The sequence below is a fragment of the Cavia porcellus genome, unplaced genomic scaffold (genome assembly GCF_034190915.1).
Source record: "Cavia porcellus strain 051 isolate PalLab524CR breed Dunkin Hartley unplaced genomic scaffold, mCavPor4.1 scaffold_16, whole genome shotgun sequence".
NCBI lineage: Eukaryota > Metazoa > Chordata > Mammalia > Rodentia > Caviidae > Cavia > Cavia porcellus.
In genome coordinates, this window is record NW_026947499.1 from 44848266 (window position 1) to 44865999 (window position 17734).

A 17734-nucleotide genomic window follows, 5' to 3' on the forward strand; every position below is an offset into this window, starting at 1 on the left:
CATTTCAGATACCCAGTTTTAGATTGGGTCGTTGAATTTAGGGGGCCTGATGTTTTTCAGTTCTTTATATGTTCTAGCTGGAAGTACTTTGTCTGAGGGGCTGTTGGTTAAAATTTTTTCTCATTCTGTGGGTTTTCTTTTCACTCTGCTCTGATTTCTTTTGATGTGCAAAAACTTTTTAATAAGATGTGATCCTAGTTGTTGACTCTTTGAAGTACTTCCTGTGCAGTTTGCTTTTTATTCATGACTCCTTCGCCTACCCCTATGCTTTCAAGATTTCTACATACCTTGTCTTACAGTATATTTAGTGTTTCAATTTTAATATTTATATCTTTGATTTATTTTCACTTTATTTTAGAGCATGGTGATAGACAGGGGTCTGGATTTAGTCTTCAGTACTTGGAAAGCCAATTTTTTCAGCACTATTTATTAAAGAGAGTATCTTTCTTCCAGTGAACATGTTTGACCCATTTGTCAAAGATACGGTGGCTGAGTGTGTTTGTAGTTGGGTCTGCATCTTCTAATCTGTTGTGCTGATCCTCAGATCTTTTTTTATTTTTTGGCAGTACCATGCTAATTTTATCACAGTCTGTTTTATTTTAGCAAGTCTGTTTCCCAATTTCTACTATCAGAAAACTTCAAGCTGAAGTAACTTCAACCATAATTTTTTAGTCAAGTTTTTATACTTCCTTCCGGGAGAACATGGCGGACAGATAGCAGCAGCGACGGAGGCTCTCTGAAAGACTCGGCTTAGAATTCAGGAATGGTGCGGAATAAGGAGTCATAAGCAGGTGGAGATATGCTCTGCTGACCCAGGAACGAACTGGGCTGAGAGAAACCAACTTGGAATGCAGTCCTGGTGCTAGAACAGGAACAGAGGGGCCTCAGTATGGAGGCTGCAGCCCGCGCCATTGGAAGCCGTGATTTGGGTTTCCTGCCACACTGCGGCTGCGTCTACATCGGCTTGGCAGGGAGAGAGAGCCACGGAAGCTCTGAGAATGGGAATTGGCGAACGGAGTTGAAAACAGGACGGGCGGGGAGCTGTGCATTGACTTTCAGTGAGGTGAGTGAGAGAAACTGACACTCTTTCACAGTTTAATGAGACCCCAGCGGAAGACATTCTGGGACCGGGCAGACTTGCGGGAGCAGGGCACTGCAGCGACTTCAGCCACATATCCCCCTTTCAAGCGGGATTGGTGAGAAGTGCCTAGCCTACGTGATGCTGCTGGCTGAGACCCAGTAGGCTAGCACAACCCAGATCCCAGAGCCTGAGGGTGGCCTGGAGGGGCAGGCCCCGCGTAGGCTGCCTGGTCTACAACTTCCCGGTGTGCTGCGGTGGGTGGGAACACCTAGCCGGCACAATTCGATCAGGCTGTGGCTGACAGGGAGGGAAGCTGGGCCTCCTATATAAGCTTGCATATATAAGGAACAAAGAATATGGGAAGAGGCAGCAACAAGAAAGGCTCCTCAGCCCCCAATCCTGAGAAACAGGCAATAGTGGACACAGCACCAACAGACATAAAGCGCCATCTAGAGAGCTTCATAGATCAGTTCAGGAATGAAGTTATCAATGACCTGAAGCTAGAAGTAAACAGAATAGTTAGAGAAATGCTAAGCACCACCCAAGAAAAAACAGATGGTGGAATGGAAGAACAGAAAAAGAGGGGAGAATTGTTTAATGGAGAAAACAGAGAAAGCATAGAGTACGTGAAGCAGGTTCCTGGTCAGGTTCCTGGTCGTTCCTGGGTCAGCAGAGCATATCTCCACCTGCTTATCACTCCTTACTCCGCACCCTTCCTGACTTCTGAGCCGAGTCTTTCAGAGAGCTTCCTTAGCTGCTGTTATCTGTCCACCATGTTCTCCTGGAAGTCCAAAAAGAGTAAAATTTAAGATTCTTTTTTTTTTTCTTCTGGTGATTATGAAGATCGAACTCTGGGACTTACACATGCAAGGCAGCCATCCTGCCAGTGGACCTCTATCCCCAGCTCTTGTTTGAGATTCCTCTGTAAGACCTAGACATAGCCTAGGATTGTTTTTCAGACAGAGCCTTGGGTGGCTTTGAACTCAGCCCAGGGCTGACTCAGCTTCCTGATTGCGGGGATGAGAGTTACATATGGCTGTGTCCAACTAGCCTGGGATTTTAGCCAGCACCGCAGCCCAGTGGTCCTCACAGGGGCCCACAAGCTCACAGCAGCAAGTAATCTGCTAGAAATTAAAATTCTCCCCTCTCCTAGGTTCATCATCCAAGGTCCAGGGCCCAGGAATCTGGAGAGAAGTCAAAAGAATTAAGATGTGTTGTGTACAATTCCCACAATGAACATAATCATTATACACTGCCAACATGCACTCATAAAAATTTATCAAGAAAAAAAAACCCCTTAAAATACTTTAGTTGGTTTGATTCAAGCTCCTGTCTGAAAACCACTGCCCTGGCAGCTCTTTGAGAAAGGCTGTGACCTTCCCCAACACCCAGGAGAATTTTTAAGGTCAGACATGGTGACACAGTCCTATAATTCCAACTACTTTGAAGGCTGAAGTAGAAAGATTTAAATTTTCAGATCAGCTTGGGGAAACAGTGAACCAGTCTCAAAAATAAAAAACAAAACTAAAACAGAGACATGCTAAATCCTCAGCATTTTTTAAAATGCATTTTCATTTTAATGCACTTCAACATTGTAGTTTCTTAGAGATCATAAATATTGTACTGATTATAAAACATTTCAGATAAAAATATTTTTCCGTCACAGAATTATATGTACTCAAAAGACCATCAGCTTCATCTCTTCTTCTCTAGGCTATAGTGAGGTCATTTGCAATTAGTATTTACTAGAGATATAAAGTAATAAACTGCTGCATATGTGTGCTAAGCCCCAGAGGCAAAGCACTACATGATAATCCAGAAATAAAACCTTAGCAGTGAAGCCAGATGTGTGGCCTATGCCTGTAACCCGGGCACTCAGAGTGCAGAGGCATTGCTCTGAGTCTGAGACCAGTCTGAGCTACACTGGGAGATCTGTCTCAAAAAAATTCCCCCCAAACCCAACACAAAGGAAAAAAAGATTAGCACTGCAACCCTACAGTGAAGAAGCAGTGTCACAACTCTCCTGTGAACCTCATTTGCCTGGCCCAAGGGGATAAGTGGGGGGGGGGGGGTTGGCGAAACCTGATACATGCATGGGTCTCACTTTAGCGGTGGGAGCTTAACTGGCCCAGGGTACAACCTGGCAGTGGGACTTGAAAGCTCTCCAGTGGATCCTGGAGAACCACTGTGAAGGGAATAACTCCTCCTTCCCCATTTCTCTGCATTCCTTTCCTGCAGGCCTCTCCTCTGTTAGCTTCTTTTGCTAAGGAGCCAAAGAAAGCTACTTTAGGTTTTTTGGTTTGTTTTGAAGCAGGGTCTCACTGTATAGTGCAGATTGGTCTGCACTGCATACTCACGGCCATCTTTCTGCCTCTGCCTCCCCAGTGCTGGGATTATAGGCATGAACCACCACAACAGGCTTTGTTTTTGCTTTTTTGAACCAGTATCTCACTAGCTAAGGCTGGCCTCAGACTCACTATGTAACTCAGGCTAGCTATGAACTCACAATCTTCCTACCCAAGACTCTCAAGATAGTTACTAATAAAGGAGCCCCATTAAAATTTTAATACTTCAGTGGCTGGGAGTGGAGGTCAGTGGTACAGCACTTCCCTAGCAATTCTGAGAACTGATTTGATCACAAAACAGGCTGGGAATGTAGTTCAGTGGCACAGTGCCTGTCTGGAAAGTGTGAGGCCCTGAATTAGATTCCCAGTACCAAGAGAAAAAAGCAGATTGAAAAATTAAACATTGTAATATTAAAAACAGGCTGCTTTTCTTTCTTTCTTTTTTTTTTTTTTTTTTTTTTTGAGGTTCTCGCTAAGCACTTCAGCCTGGCTTTGAGTTCACTTTGTAGCCCAGACTGGTCTCGAACTTGTGACAATCCTCCTGCTTCAGCCTCCCAAGTGCTAGGATTACAGGTATGTGCCACCACATCGGGTTTCCAGGCTACTTTATTAATGTTAAATTTAAATACATTTGCATATGGAAAATGTCTAAGCTAAATGGTTCCTTTAGTCATTACTGAAAGTAATGACTAAGTATTGAGTGACATTATTTCTCCTGAGGGGAAAAAATTCAGCAGTTTGGCCACTGTCCAAATTTCTCACAAAGCAAAGTTTACAAAATATTTTCTTTATAAAACAGCGAAAAAACTTTCATGATTCCTCTCCCTTTTTCAAGAAAAGCAAATGAAGTCTGCATTCTAAATAAAATGTATTTCTGGGAATACCACTGCACCTGAGCTGAGCACCAAGGACTCACTGAGCCTGAGCTACACCAAGGACTGATCCTTGAGGGCTGAGGAGGAGTCAAGCTCAATGATGGACTCCACTCAAGGGCAGTCCCACCCAGGGCCAGCTGGACCAGGTCTCCACTGCTTATTCAGATGCGTCCACTTCGCTGACCTAAGTTTCTATGTTTGTTCTCAGTGTCACTAGTATAGTCCACTTCTGATCCATACCTGCCAAAGCGGCTGACAAAGAGCACAAAGGAAAAGGAGCTGAGCATTGCACCCAAGGAGAGCATGACCCCGGAGAGCAACCAAATGCCTGTGAGCTGCACCTTGCTGGGAGGATCTTCTACATTCTGCGGCAAGGTGCTGTTGGTAAACTCTCATGATCTGCAAAATAAAATCTTTGGTGACAGGACAGACAGTTACAGCTGGACAAGAACCAGATACCAGGGATCATTTTCTCCTGTCATGCAAAGATGGGGATGGAAGAGATCAGGACAAACTACGAGAGCACAGGGAGAGCAGTTTGGAAGATTTGTCCTAGAAAGCCCAGCAGGTGGCAGCACTGTGCGCCTGGTCGGCCCAGCTCTCTGCTCACTTTTCTGGACACAGTGGGAAGTCCAGCCACTCTGGGAGAGGAGCCTGCACAGCTCAGTGTGAGCAGAAATGAGTTTTTTGTTTTCATTAAGTGACTAAACATGTTTACCATCTTATGCCTCAGAGCAGCCGGCAAGATACAAAGTGTTAAATTCTGATACATGTTTTTTCATTTTTGAGACAGTTTCATCCTGCACTTCAAGCCAGTCTTGAATCACTTTGCAGTACAGGCTGGTCTCTTACACAATGATCCTCCTTCCTCAGCCTCCTGAGTGCTGGGATTACATGGGTGCACCACCATGCCTGGCCTTAAATTCTGATTTTTCCCTGATACCATCTTGGGAGCATTATTACCCCAGTGTTGTAGACAACCTGGAAAGAGCTGATCGCAGTGACCTTGACAGCAAAGACCAGAGACAGGAGCACCTGAGTGCAGAATGACAGGGGAAGGAAAGAAGCAGTCCTTAAAACTTTTACTTTTTTATTTTTTTGGTATTGAGGACTGAGCTCAGGGCCTTTGCACTGAGTCCCATCCCTAGCATTTTTTAACTTTTTGAGGCAGGACTTTGTTAAATTGTTAAATTGGCCCACTGGGATCTTTCTGCCTCTGTTTCTCAGAGTGCTGGGATTACAGGAGTGTAACCCCCCCGCTAGTCCTTGAAATTTTCACTGATGATTGTCTCCTGTTACTTATGGAAACATACTGTATTAGAATTTGACCCATAAGAGGTATGAAGAGGCAAAAACGTGATATTTTTAAAAATTTGGTGGAAGTTAAAATAGAACTGTTTTAGAAATATTAAAAAAAAAAAAAAAACCTCTACAGTACCAGGTAAAGGCAAGTGTTGTGCTCAAGAACTAGGAAGGCTGAGGAAAAGATAGCCTTCAGGTCCCTTGAACTTATTCCTTTTTTTTTTAATTTTAAAGAATAAGAGAGAACAAAGCCAATCGAGACAATGTAGTGAAACTGGTACAGAACTTCAGAGCAGGATACCGGGATAACAGTAATAGGTACCATGGAATATATCGTTATCTTCACAACAGTTGTCCAGTAGTTAGGTATAGCAAAGTCAAACCAAAAACAGAACATTATAAAACCAATCGAAAGAGAATATTGAATAGAGCAAAACCATTAATCATAATGAAACAAAACAGTGAAAACAACCTTTGCCTTCAAACAGAAGATAGAAGGAAATCCCCCATATTGCATACAGACATACTCTCAAGAGATACTCAGACCTCCTGCCCCCAGTTGCTAACGGGCAGTGGGGGAGAGGGATGGGATGTTTGATTCTTAGCCTGCACACTGGTAGGCTCATGGGAGCCGCTGACTGGTTCTCCTCCTGGCTCAGGTTGGAGCACTTACCAAGAGGGCAGCGCCTTTGAACTTATTCTTTTCAAACAGGTGAGGATGCTGAAGTTCTGAACCCCTCGGTCATAAAATTGTGGAGGTCACAGAACTGTGGAAGTCCCCCTTGGAGGCAAGTGTAGGGTGGAGCTGTGGGCCAGTTAGCAGGCTCCACCCTTTGTGGATATTATAAAACCTGCCTTTCTCAGACCGTGATGCTGGGGAGGAACAAGCAGGTGTGGAGACCCTGAGAGGACATTTTTGCCTGCCCGAAGAGGACATTTTGCAGGTTTTGTTGACTGAAAGAGGTGGTTCACACATCACACCTCTAGCTCTTGTCTAAAACGTGCAAAGAACTAGGACCATGGGGACATACAGATAAGATTGATGTGGTCACTGGTCATTGGTGGTCCTTGGGGGACAATCAAAAGGAAACCTTTAATGCTGTGTGCTCCAGGGTCCCCAGGCAGCCTTTCTCCAGCCTGTGAGGCTGCTGTCAGTCTCACAGTATCTGACAGGACCGGAATCGCCTGAGTTTACTTAACTTTCTTTTTGAAGGAAAGAGTCTGCTCCTCTGGATTATTTTGTGTAACAGCAGGGTGCTCAGGCTGCTATTCAGGGCTCAGAGGGCAGCAGGGGGCTGCCCCCTCAGAGGGCACCCCCACTCTAGATTTCAAAGACCAGGCTTGGCTTGGGAAGGCAGGTGAGAGTCCAATCCTCTGTCCCACAGGAATGATAACCCTGACCTGTGCAAGTCCCCGGATCCTGAAGAAAGCCAATACACAACTTGTCCTTGTGATTGTGATTGTGAGTGCAGGACACACTTATTAGTACTGTGCATTGTTTGTTGTGTGTGCAGTATTTGTAGGGGAAAGGCATTTTCACTAAGATAAAGTCATTTGAAAATAAAGAAAATTAGGAGAAGGGATGAAGAAAAATGGGACAGAAGAGGAAAGGCCCTCAGAGATGGTAAGTGATGAGAGAAGAGGTACGTGGTTTGGGTTTTTTTCTGTTTCCAGGGGTTTTGAGGAAGGGTCTCAGTATGTAGCCCAGGCTGGCCTTGACTCGCAGTGACCCTCCTGCCTCAGGCTCTTGAGTGCTAGTGGTTATAGGTGTGCACTACCATGCCCAGAAGAAGCGGTTTTTTAATAAAGGAAAAAGACCTTGTTGCAAACAAGGAAGGTCTGGGGAGCTGTGTGAACCTTGGAAGATGCCCTCTAGGGCCACCTCTGTGAACAGCCACTGGAGGATGACTCCTAGCAAGGTGAGAGCGGCTGCTTGATCCCTAATGTAGTGTCTCCTCCTGTGCTGCAAGTGGATGAGGCTCTCCCTTGCTGAGGCTTGGGGGGAGTAAAGGAAGCTGTCAGGGGGGCCAGGCCCAGCTGTGGGTGCGGCAGTTTCTACCTACAGGGAGAAGAGTGGCCTGCCCGCGAAGCCAGCACCAGTGCTCCGGCTTCTGTAGCATCTGTGGTGCAGGCGATCTTGTTGGGTTACACTGGATCCAGCTAGGTTTTTTATAGCTCATCTATACCCTTCACCCTTGTGAATGTAGTGACCAAAGTAGTGACCTACTGCCTCTTAGTTTCACAGACAAAATTCTACCAGAAAAACTTGCGGGGAGGGCAGATAAATTACTTTTTTCTCTGATATCTTCCTGGGTGTCAGTTAATCTATAATCACTTGGTAGCCGATGTGGCAGCATAAATTGGTAATTCCAGAATGTGGGAGGCTGAGGCAGAAAGACAGTTGAAAGTTCCAGACCAGCCTGGGCTACAAAGAGAGCTCAAGACCAGCCTCACTACATAGCAAAACCCTGTCAAAAAAAAAAAAAAAAAAAAAAAAGGAATAATACAATCACTTGGGAATGAATCTATTAATATAAAACAAAGTTGAATGATGGTGATTATCAGATTTTGAAGTCATTTGTAGGAGTATAACCAGAAAGAATTGGCAGTCAACTATTTTCTGATTATAGGATGAGGATACCATCTTGAATGGTAGGGAAGGACTGTTTGGTAGAAGAAACTTTTGGGCAGTTTATAACCCTGCATAATCTTACTTGGAGTGAAGGAAATTCAAATCTCTATGCTCCTGGCCTTCTCTGCAGAGGATGCCTATTGGTGCGTAATCCCTAGTTCTTCAATGGCGCCTTCACCCTGAGCGGCCATTTGAACCTGGGCACTAAGCCTCAGTCTCAGCTCCCAGCATCGGGGGATGCAGTGGGCATCTCGGTCCACTACCCTGAGCACATATCCCTGTGTGTCAGGTACTCTCCAAGAAGTTGAGGCTTGCCATGAATAGGATGAAAAAGTTCTGGCCCTCATAAAAGTGGGCATTGCTTTGCAAGAAAAATTATTAAAAGGGACCAGGGCAACTGAGTCTCGCAAAACTAGACAGAGTTATTAATGTCCTAATAGTTGTAGATGGTGAGTGTCTTGAAAGCAAAGTGGGAGACAAATACCTGAGCAAGATGAACAGCAAAGAGAAGAGAACAAGGAGGCAGGAGGATGAGCAAGGACAACCACAGCAAGGGGAGAAGACCTCAGGCCCGGGAGTGGGTAAACAGAGCAGCGGAATTTGGCCTGGTCAGAGAGCTTCTTAAAGGAGAGCCAACAGCAGGCTCTGCCTGCAGAAGTGGAGTCCTCAGTGGCTGAGCTGTGGGTACCCTGTGCCTTGAAGCCCCGATGCCTTCAGCCAGGAGAGCTGAGTGGAGCAGAGCTGTGAAGGAGGCAGCCCATGATGAAGGACAAGCATCTTCCTCTGGGTTTGGTTGGGGCCGAGAATCCAAACTGGTAACACTGGACCTGGGCAAGCCAGATTCTTTTTGGCTACCAGTTCTCATTCTATTGTCCAATTTGCTATGTAGGCAAGACTCATCTTCACCTCAAGATCTCCTGATTCAGCTGAGATTTCAGGCCTGTACCACTACACTCAACAGGGTAAGTCCTAAATATTTGACATCTGTAACAAGTAGAATATTTTCAACCGGGTGTGGTAGTGAAAACATGTAATACTATCGCTTGTGAGTCCGAGGCAAGAGGATTGGTGTGAGCTCAAAGACAGCCTGAAGCACTGATCAAGACCCTGTCTCAAAAACAAAACAAAACAAAACAAAATGAAACAAATATTTTCTTCTTGCTAAGGAAGGATATGAGCCAGGTATGGTGGCACATGCCCATAATCCTAGCAATGGGTCCAAGGCCAGCCTGAACTACATGGTAAGACCCTGTCTCAGAAAAAGTAAAAAGAAAGGATAAGAAAGGGTTAGATCCAAGAGTCATTTTCCTGGTTATCTTAGTCTGAGCAGATTATCATTAGGGTTAAACAGGGCATAGTGGCTCACAACTGTAATTCTAGCAGTTGGTAGGTTAAAGTAGGATTGTGAGTTGGAGGCCAGCCTGGGATACTTAGCAAGACCTTGTCTTTAAAAACTTAAAAGAAGAAATATTAAGAAGTAGTGAAAGAGGATTGTTACAAACAGCACCCTATTGTGCTGTAAGGTTTGCAGATGTGCTAAGAAAACTCCCAAACACTGGATGTAACAAGCTCCAAAGCTCTGCAGGCAGCTCAGGGCCAGCACTGGCACACAGAGTAGGTCCAAACTGCACAACCCTCACACTGGGCAATGACCAGCTCTCTGCTGGGGAGGCAGACAGGGCCTGGGCTGTTTTGGTTACTTTTATCTCATTGCTGGGACAAAATACCCAACACCCAAAATTAAGGAAGGAAAAATTTATTTAGCTTACAGTTTTTGGAGGTTTCAGTCCATAACCCGCTGGCTCCAAGGCAGGGTGGCACGGCACAGGGGCAACCCTTCAAGGCAGCAGAAGACAATGAATGGAGCAAGAGCAAAGAGGGGGAAGAACAAGCCTCTTTTCCTCCCTTATGTTCTAAGCAGGCTATGACGCTTAAGTGGGTGTAGCACTCACAGCTTCTCGGTGCTCTCCTCTTGCACAGGCTGACAATACTTTCTTTTAGTTTTTTTAAACAGTAATAGGTATCACAGTATATTTTGTTACCTTTACAATAGTTGTTCTTTGAATCACGTATATCAAAATAAAATGAAATACAGAACATTATAGAACTTATCAAAACAGAATATTGAATAGAGAAGTACCATTAATCAGAATAGAGCAAAACAGTAATAAAAATATTTGCCTTCAAAGAGATGGTAGAAGGAAGTCCCCCCTTATTTGCTATGGTCAACCTCCCAAGAGATGCTCAGATTTCTGGTTCCCATTTGCTAATAGGGGGCTAGGGAAGAGGGGTAGGTGAAGTGGGATGTTTGACTCTAGGCCATGCACCAGTAGGTTCACTATTGCCTAGCAGGGAGGCAGGCTGCTTGCTTGGTTTCCCAGCGTCCTAAGTTCCAACATGATGCAGATCTCAGGAGACACTGGTGATTCTCCCCCTGGAAGGGCTGCAATCTGCCACACCGCTACCACTTACCAGGGAAGGAGGTACTTGCTTGGTTTCCCAGAGTCCTAAGTTCCAACATGGCGCGGATCTCAGGAGACACTTGTGGTTCTCCCCCTGGAAGACCCAGGTTGACAATATTTACAAAATAAGGACTCTGGCTTCCTGCTGAATCACTTGGTTAAAATTCTGACCTTCTCAAATTGACAAATGGACAATATCCTAGAGAGGTAACGGCACTTACTTTTAGTATTTAGAGCTGCTGAGTTACTTAGTTAAGCTTTTAGACTTCTCTAGTTGACACAGTGTATCAACCATAACAGGGGTCTTGCATGGGCTCAGAAAGAGGCCTCTGCTGGGTGCAGGGGAGTGGTGGCTGCAGCTCCTGGCAGTTGCTGAAGCCTTCCGGGTGGGTTGGATGGAGGGGTCCAGATGCTGGACAAGCTCAGCAACATTAGATGTACCACAGCTACACTCGTAAACTTTATTGATCATAATAGTGACCCACACTGTGCCCACATCATCATCTTGCTCTGTAACATTTCCTTTTAGAGGTGGGCTCCTTGGCAACTCATTTGGGACTCTTCTTGTCTCTCGGTAGTGTCACTATTCCCCAGTCTTTTTCTTCATTCCTTTTCCCCAGTAACTTTTCCTACTCAGCGTCTCTTGTTCCTTACAATTCATTCTTTATGTACAGGGAACACAAACTTTGTCCACTGGACATCTAGCAGGTTGGGAGTTACATTTGTTTTCCCTATATCATTGGGAAGTCCTATACTAAGACCACTATCAATAATAGAAATATAATATGAGGCACACATATAATTTAAAATTTTTCTAGTTAGGACCCCACTCAGATCTCAGCAGCTGCCAGGTGCCTCAGCAACCCCTGCCCCCACCCAGAGGACCTCACCAGCTTTAGGAACATTGGCCACTTCTCCTCACCCAGGGGATTTCAGCAATCAGTGATAATGTCATAAACTCCTCCCCCATGCCTGGAGGAACTCAGCATCCTAAGGGAGCACTAGCATTCCCTACCCCACGTAGAGGACCTCAGAGGGCAGACAAGAGCATGTGTGACTCCCAAGTCTATCCAGAGGACCTCATTGGGTGTACAGGAGCCTCAGAGATCCTTCTCTACCCCTGGATGACTTTGATGGGCAGGTGAGAACATGAGTGAGTCCTCTCCCCACCCAGTGTGCCTAGGTTGGCTGGTGAGAGCATGAGTGAACTCTTCTTCCACACAGAGGATGCTGGGCAGGCTGGTGAGAGTGTTGGTGAGGCCTCTCTACACTTAGAGGAACCTGGCTGGGCTTCTGAGACCCCCAGTGACACAGTAGGACCTCAGCTTGGATGTTCACTATGGACAGGTAGGTGTGACAGATTGGAAAAGTCTGAAGCCACAGAACCAATATGAGCTAAAGGTTGGTTCATATCAATGTTACTAGGTAGGCAGTCCAAGAAGAATCCAGGACTTACTCAGTGAGCCTCACAGGAGGAATTCTGACTGGCCCCTTCCCTAAACTGTAGTACTCAGCAGCTGGGTGAATCAGTCACACAATAGAACCCTAAAACATGCAACAAACAGTTGAGACTAGTCAACTGTTGAAAAGACAGAAATATTAGCCAAGAGGTAAAAATACAAAATGAAAAACCAACTGTGATCTCCAACACCCAGCCCATCCAGGACAAGTACAGGAGACATTAACATAGAAGACATTGGAAAACAGACACCTGAAATTTTTGAAAAGGTAGCAAGTGAAGTAAAGAAACAAATCCATGTGGCTCTAGAGAAAATCAAATCAGAAATAATCTCTCAAATAAAAAACTGATAACAGTATTTATTTTTTTAATTTTAAAGAGGATAAAACAATAAAACCAATCAAAACAAACCAGTGTAAAATATACAGGACTTCAAAACATTAAAAAATCAACAATAGTTACTACAATGCCTTTTCATGTCTTCAAAATAGCTGCAGATAACTTTGGACATAGTAAAAATCAAACAACAGAATAGAATAGAAACAATAAAAACAAAACAATGAATGCAATAAAGGACTTCAAAACAAGCCTATAGTAAATTCAAAATTGCTACCATAATACATCTTGCTATTTTTGAGACAACTGCTCCTGCCATTGGATTTGACATAATCAAACAAAAAAGAATAAAACCCAACCCAACAAAACAATGGAATTCCAAATTCCAAATATAGGATTTCCAAAACAAGATCATAGGGAATCAACAATGGCTGCCACCCTCAGAAAGAGATCCTTCTAGATGCCACACTGTGAATCACTATCCCCTGAACCTATGATGAGACCACTGGCCATAGCCTGCAATATTTGTGAACACCAAAGCACCATAGGCATCCGATTGCCTTTCACCTCCATAGCTATCATCACAGTCTGTGTTTTTCCAGATAAGCCTGTCGCTTACAGTGGGGGTTGGGGTGGGATGGGGATGTAGGTACTTCTTGTTTGTCAGCCCTCATGCCAGAAGGGGCTGGGGTCTGGCTATTCCAGTCTGGCAGTGGGCCACACATGGTGCTATTTCTCAGACTGGGTTTGCTTGCTTGTGTGGCTTTGTTTTCTCTACCCTCAGTCTGCAAATGGTGCTGACTCATGGGAAGAGGCTGGGGTTTGGCTATTCCAGTCCAATGACAGCTTGCACATGGCGCTGGTTCCCAGACTGAGCTTGCTTACTGGTATAGCATTGTTCTCTCTCAGAAATGATGACTTTAATAAAGGAGTTGTTCAACATAGCTAGAGAAGACATAGACTTAAAAAAAGGTACAGGAGGATAGGAAAATATTGGAAACCTTGAATTAATAATATAGGAAAGAAATAGAATGCATGAAGTGGATCCAAACAAATATCAAGGAAATTAAAAATTCAATTAAAAACTAGCAAAACTTTGAATTAAACTGAAGATAAACTTTCAGTCATTGAAGACAGGGTTGCATGCAGCTAGCAATCATGAAAAGAAGGAATTCTTAAAAATTACAAGAAATTGTGAAATGACAATTCAACAACTCCAAGATGATGCAAAGAAGAAGAAGGTGTCAATGAGAGTACAACAGTCAATGCAAATGATATAAAAATCTATTTTCAGAAGTAATAGAAGAAAATTTCCAAATATGGGAACAGACTCTGATATACAGATAAGCAAGGCACATAGAACTCCAAACAGTAATAAACAAAATTAAACTATACCAGATATATAATAATCAAGATCCCAGAAATTCATTGTAAAAGCAAAATATTAAAAGTTGTTAGAGAAAAGAAACATTATCTGTCAAGGAAAGTCTATTAGAATCATGGCTGCCTTTTCTACCATAAGCCCTAAGGCAAGAAGAACTTGGAGTGAAGCATTTCAATCCATAAAAGAAAACAGCTTCCAACCCAGATTGATGTATCCTGAAAAACTATCTTTCTAAATTAATGGCAAAATAAGGTACTTCCACAATAAAGAACAACGGAAGAAATTCATGTCCACCAAACCAACCCTAGAGAAAATACTGAAAGATATTCTAAATAGAGATGATAATGACCATAATTCCCAGACCAACAACAGAAAGAAACCACCAGGCAAGGCAACCAATTAAACAAGGGAGAAAAACAGGGAACCAACAATAGAAATACAACATGACAAAGACAAGCCAATATACAACAGTTGCAAACATCAATGTAAATGATCTCAATTCATCAATTAAAAGAAATAGATTAGCATAATGGATCAAGAAAGAAGATCCAACAATATGATGCATAAAGAAACACATTTAATGCAAAAAGAAATTCATAGACTGAAAGTCAAAGGTTAGAAAACAATATTCCATGCAACAGGAACACAGAAAAAAGCAGGGATAGCTATTCTGTTTTCAGATAATGTGAACTTCAAACCAAACAAGGTCAAAAGAGATAAAGAAGGTTATTACATACTTGTTAGGGGAAAAATTAAAGATGAAGAGGAAACAATCATAAATATATATGCACCAAATACGGGAACACCCAGGTAGGTGAGATAAATATTAATAGACATGAAAAATCATCTATGCAGTAACACAATTGTAATGGGGTCCTTAATACCCCATTGTGACAAAGAGACAGATCAACTACACAAAAAGTCAGCAAAAAAAATAATAGAATCAAAGCTGTGAACAAATAGACTTAATAGATGTTTACAGAATGTTCCACTCAATATCAGAATGCACATTCTTCCCAGCTGCACATAGGATGTTCTCTAAAATAGATCATATGCTAGCCCATTAGAATATTCTTGGTGAATGCAAAGGAACTTAAATTATATCATGCATATTATCTTAATGTAGTATAAAGAAATTGGAAATTAATAGCAAAAGAAATTGCAAAAAAACATAAATACATAGAAATTAAATAACACCCTCCTGAACAATAAATCGGTCATAGATAAAATTAAAGAATACATTATACAATATATACAATTTAATGAAAATGCACCAGAACCTGTGGAATGCAATGTAAGATATCCAAAGAGGGAAATACATAACAGTGAATTCTCAAAACATGAAAACAAAATGAGCACAAATAAACAACATAATGCTGCACACAAGTTTCTAAAAAAAAGAAGATCAAGTCAAGACCAAGGCTCTTAGAAGGAAATAAATTATAAAGATCAGTACAGAAATTAACATAGTTGGGAATAAGACAACACTACAGAGAATTAATGAATCAAAGAGTTGGTTCTTTAAAAGAATAAGTAAAATTGATAAAACCATATCAAGAAAAGGAAAGAAAAAAATCAAATTCTAGACAACTCAGATGCTAGAATAAAACATCATGGGGAGGTCTGCACAGAAGGAGATGGACCCTCTTGACCCAGTAAGAAACTAAAGGCAAAAGAACTGGTCAAACATGCAGACCTGGGGCTACCATTGGAGCAGCTAAGATTAGCAGCCACAGTGCCCTTGCTGCAGTGCCTGAACTCACGCAGCCATGACTTGCTGAGCCGCCCGAACTCCTGCTGCTCCACTGAGCTGACTGAACTCCTGCAGCTGCGACTCGCGGGAACCACAGTCATGTTAAAGTTGGAAGTTGGCGAGCCCAATGGAGAACAGAGCTGGCAAGGGACCTGCATTACCCACAGTGAGTGCTGGGAATAAGACCCTCTCACAGGAAAAGGATAAACAACTGGCTGACATGTTGGAATTGGGCAGGATGGGCAGGAACAAGGAACAGCAGTGACTTCAGTCAGTTGTTCCCTTCCCAGACCAGATTGGTGGGATATGCTTGGCCTATGTTATGCCTCTGGCCAGGACCCAATAAGTCACCCCAAACCAATTCCTTATGTGGTGCACACTAATGCAGTGAAGGCCCCCACAGGTTGACTGACCTGGAGGAGAGGGTCTGGCATATACCACCCCTGTTTGCACCTCAGTGACCAATATCAAACTGGAGGTGGCAGCAATCCCTAGCCAGCACACTTCAGAAGAACCATAACCAACAAGGAAAGGGGTTGGGACCTCCTCTATACACCTGTTTGGAAGAAACCAAAAACATGACAAGAGAAAGAAATAAGAAAAAGTTCCCAGCCCCCAGCTCTAAAAACGTTGATCCAGGCGAGGTAAATACAAAAGAGACTGAGGGCAGCAAACATACAATACCAGACATGGCACCAGTGACATAAAGAGATATCTTCAGGTCCTCATAGAGGAGCTCAAAAGTGAAATATTTAATCAAGTAAAGCAAGATATAAGTACATTAATAAAAGAAATGCTAAGCACCTCTCAAGAAGACACAGACGAAAGAATGGAGGAATATTAAAAAAAGGAGAGAAACATTTGATGAAGAATATAAAGAAAATGTAGAATACATGAAGTAGGTTAAAAGAGATTATCAGGAAATAAAAAACACCATTGAAAGCTCATAAAACTGCTTGAAAGAAACTAAGACTAGACTATTAAAACTTGACAGATTTGCAATGTGTGATCACGAAAGGAAAATCTCTTAAAAATAACAAGGAAACAGGCACTAGCAATACAAAGCTAGAAGACAAGAAGAGGATCTATAACTTAAAAATAAAGAATGTGAATGAAGAAGCAGGAGTAAAAACAAGGGAACTACAAAGGCTACTCACAGAAATAATTAAGAAAAACTTCCCACGCATAGGAAAAGGAAATGATATTCAGATGTATGAGGCATACAAAAATCCAGCCACCTACAACCAAAATAGATCTGTACCCAGACATATAATAATAAAGATTCCAGAAATTCCATATAAGAACAGAATATTAAAAGCAGTCAGAGAAAAGAAACAGATCACCTATAAAGAAAAACCCATCAAAATCATGGCAGACTTCTCAACATAGACCATCAAATCAAGAAGACCTGGAGTGAAGTATTCCAAGCCCTGAGAGAAAATAACCTCCAGCCCAGATGATGTACCCTGAAAAACTGTCTCTAGAAATTAATGGAGAAAGAAGATGTTTCCGAGACAAAGAGGAACTGAGGGAATTGGTGATCACCAATCCAACCCTACAGAGAATACTGAAGTATATTCTAGAGAGATAAAAAGTACCAGGATTTCAGGAACAGTGGCAGAGAGGCCTCAATAAATAGAGCAGAAATGGAATGAAGGAGAAAAGTAGACAACCAATGGCAGAAAAATAGCACAACAGAAATGAGGCAGAGAAGGCTGGCTATAATCTCTAATATAGATGGCATTGATATACTAAAAAAAAAAAAAAAAAGAAAAAATGAAACACAGGCAGAGTACATCAGGAGGCAGGGCCCACCAGGATGCTCTATGTAGGAAATATAATTAACCTGAAAAAGGATTTACAGACTAAAAATCAAATATGAGAAAAAACAATGCTCTATGTGACAGGGAACCAGAGAGTAATAGGGGCAACTTGACCAGCACCTGCAGATAGGTTGGAAAGACAGGTTTTGTAGGTAAAGGAATGCAACTTGAGATCAAGTCCAGGAGGGAGAAGGTTCGGAACCACTTAGGTAAATAGCAGGTTTCCCCCTTAATCTAAAAACTGAGGGAATTGGTGAGACCCAAAAATGCACAGTACACCCT

General features: G+C 42.8%; 1 long non-coding RNA gene across 1 annotated transcript; it reads left to right on the top strand.

The window, feature by feature from the left end:
• The first annotated feature begins 708 nt into the window (after positions 1–708).
• LOC134470807 (uncharacterized) lies at positions 709–7432 on the top strand. The gene is made up of 3 exons (XR_010039970.1): positions 709–1063; positions 3892–3999; positions 4510–7432. It is a non-coding gene; the product is annotated as an uncharacterized LOC134470807 (long non-coding RNA).
• Positions 7433–17734: the final 10302 nt, after the last annotated feature.